Consider the following 3,534-nt stretch of genomic DNA (forward strand, 5'->3'; position numbering starts at 1 on the left):
GCCCTGAGTTCAAACTCCAGTCCTGCCAAAAAAAAGAAAAAACTAAACTTTCTTTTAAAAGATAATTTCAATTTCAATTTAAATTTATATCATAAGTATTAGTTATTACCATTTCTGATGTTTTCAAGGTTTCTACCTTTAAAATGATTACTAAAAAAAACAGGGGCTAAGAATTTATAAAAAGAAAATATAGGATAGCCAAACAAATTTTTTGTTTGCTGTTATTATTGCTTTTGTGTAAGATTAGGGATTGGTGCTAGGGACATGCCTTCTGTCACTGGAATCTAGCCCACATCCCTAAGCAGATTTTTGTTGTTGTACCAAGCTATTTGTTCAGTTGACAGAATGGCTAAGTTTAATTAGAAGATTACATGGGAAAGGAGTTGATCCCCAGGGTAGACAATAGCTAGTACACCAAAAATATTATTAGTTCTCACAATAGAATATATTTCAAAGGTAGTTTGCTTGTATGTATATAAAGCAAATAGCCTAACATTAAAATAATCTTCTTCGTATTTTACTTTCTCACATTTTATGCAGCCAATAATGGTAAGTATTTTACAAAAACTTTATTCCATTAGGTGAGTAGGAACTACTTTTATCTAATACAAATTCAGTTTTGCAATTATTCTTATGTTTAGCTTCAACAAATAAAACCTCATTAGAGAAAACTGAAACACAGTAATTCATTCATTTAAAAAATTTCAAAGCATTGGTACAAATAGACTTTGTACTTCTTTGGATTTAATTATAAGATCACATGAGATCATAAGGCAAAGTACTTTATTACATAGTGAGCATGTAAAGATTTTCCTTTCCATCATCTTCTTCATTTAAATACTAGCATTTATTAAATGACTAAAACTTGTTAAGAATTTACTTATGCACTTGTACATATATCATGTCCTGGTATAGTATGTAATAAAAGTATAATTTTATATAACTAATGAGGAAGATAATGAATGCATATAATTGAAATGGGTTTCCATTCTATTCTAGTAGTATAACAAGAAAGGGGTTCCTTTCTTGTTATTATTTTGATAATTGCACCTTTATTAGTCTCTACATTGAATTGAATTGGACTACATTCAACAAAATATACCTAAAGTTTTGTAGTATTGTTTAGTGGAATAGGCATTTCTGTGTTGTCTTAACATAAAATCATATCATAGCAATCTCATTATGAGTTACTGATTTCTGGTCATTGTGTAATTGCTCAACAGTTTGGGGATTAGTAACAAGGTCATCTACTTTCCATTCTTCTCTTCTTTTATTTTTATTTATCTGATGCAAGAAAAATTGTGGATATTTATGAAGAAACATGATGATTTGATACATGTATGCATTGGCAATACTAAAATCAGGCTAACCTTGATTGTTTAATCATTTATCATTTATAATGAATATGTACAAATCCTTTCTTGTTGCTTTTTTTATTTCAATAACAAAAGAATACAGTTAGATCAGTAGGAGGAGTAGAGAGCAGATCCCAGGGAGAGCTCTCGGATCACTGCGTCTGACCTGTTACCATCACACCCCAGGAGTAGCTGCAGCTGCTGTATGCAACTCCAGTCACCATCACCGCAACCAAGACCAGCTAGTCTTAGGCCCAGAAGCTGCCAGCTGCCCTCGCCTCCCCCACTCCCTTTCGCCCATCCCTTGCGACCACTGCCCTCAGCACTGCCAACACCAACCATGGCACCATGGACAGGGGTGCAAAGAGCAGCAGCACCTGCAGGAGGGGATAAGAAACTTATTGCAATGAAGGTTTTGAGAACAGTAGAATGATTTAATATAAGAAACATATATGGTTTCATCTACAAGAATGACACCAAGGAAGATATATTTGTACACCAGACTGCCGTAAAGAATAAGCCCAGGAACTACCTTCCAAGTGTAGGAGATAAAGAGATTGTGGAATTTGATGTTGTTGTGGAGGCAGCAAACGTTACAGGCTCTGGTGGAGTTCCAGTTCAAGGTAGTAAATATGCAGCAGACTTAGGGGTCCTGATGCTTACCAGCAGAATTACCAAAACAGTGAGAGTGGGGAAAATAATGAGGGATCAGACAGCACTCCCAAAGGCCAGACACAACAACACTGGCCCTACCACAGGCAAAGGTTTCTACCTTACAGTATGTGGAGACCCTTAAGGCATCCACCACAGTATTCCAACCCTCCTTTGCAAGAAGTGATGGAGGGTGCTGACAACAAAGGTGCAGGAGAACAAGGTAGACCGGTGAGACAGAATATGTATGGGGTTATACACCACAATTCTGCAGGGGCCCTCTCCGCCAAAGATAGCCTAGAGAGGATGGCAACAAAGAGGAAAAGGAAAATCAAGGAGATGATGGCCAAAGTCAGCAACCACCTCAATGTCGGTAATGCTGTGACTTCAATTACTAAAGCAGACTCCCAGAAAACTTCAAACCACAAGACAGCAAAGAGACAAAAGCAGCTGATCCAACAGCTGAGACTTCCTCTGCTCCTTAGGTTGAGCAGGGCAGGGCTGAGTAAATGCAGGTTTACCATCGCTACCATCATCTGGGTTAGTCATGCAACAAGAAGAAATGATATGAAATTCCAGGAATAAGAAATGGACAAAGATTGGAGATGAAGACTTTTGCTTGTTGACCAGATAACTAGAACTATGTGCGTTATCTATGCAGTATGGGGTTTTTATTATTTTTACCCAAAGATGTCTCATTTTGGTAATGATAAACATGTGTTTTAAAAACCTGGTTTTTCTCAATTCACATTTAAAAGATTTTAAATTGTTTCATATCTAGTCAAGCTGAGATTTTTAAGAACTTCATTTTTAATTTGTAATAAAAGTTTGCATCTTGATTTTTTCAAAAAAGTCAACAAACTGCAAGCACCTATTAATAAAGGTTTTAAATAATTGCAAAAAAAGTTTCTTATAGTCATCACTCTACTGTACAAAAGCAAACCAAAACTTCTTACTTCAAACTACTACAACATAGTGGTCATTAACCAAACTTGCCCCACCACTCCATGTTCCCCCAGCCTCTTCTCATATCCTCCTTACTCTCACTTCTGTAAGACCTAGGTACTACATTTTTCCAATCTATAATATACATTTTAATCAAAACAATCATATAATAGTGGAAGATTTTAAATATTGTAAGCAATTTGTAACTTTGCAATATTGTATATTATAAAATAATTTGGGCTTAACTTTTTTATTATCTGTCAGAAAATTCCTTAGGATGTCCTCATTTTGTGTACGTTGTTGTTAGTTCCTCATTTGTTTCTATCTGTTTTCTAACGTCACATCTTGGTCACTGTCTCCACTTACCAGTCTTAGCATATGGCTATAGTCTGTCTCCCTGCAGGGAGTTGCTCTATTTTGACTTTCAAGTAGCTTATCACAAATATGAACATAATCTAGCTCATAGCAAAATTGAATAGATGAAATGCTACCTATGCAAGAGCTAGAAGAAAAAGTAAATTCCTACACATTTTCAGTGTGTAGGAAACTTATGAACATGCACACAGAAACATATGTAAACATG

At 35.6% G+C, this 3,534-nt stretch overlaps 1 pseudogene; it reads left to right on the top strand.

The window, feature by feature from the left end:
- Positions 1-1,695: 1,695 nt before the first annotated feature.
- LOC109675863 (Y-box-binding protein 1 pseudogene) lies at positions 1,696-2,515 on the top strand (annotated as a pseudogene).
- The last annotated feature ends 1,019 nt before the right edge of the window (positions 2,516-3,534 follow it).

This window comes from Castor canadensis, chromosome 1, assembly GCF_047511655.1.
Source record: "Castor canadensis chromosome 1, mCasCan1.hap1v2, whole genome shotgun sequence".
Taxonomy (NCBI): Eukaryota; Metazoa; Chordata; class Mammalia; order Rodentia; family Castoridae; genus Castor; species Castor canadensis.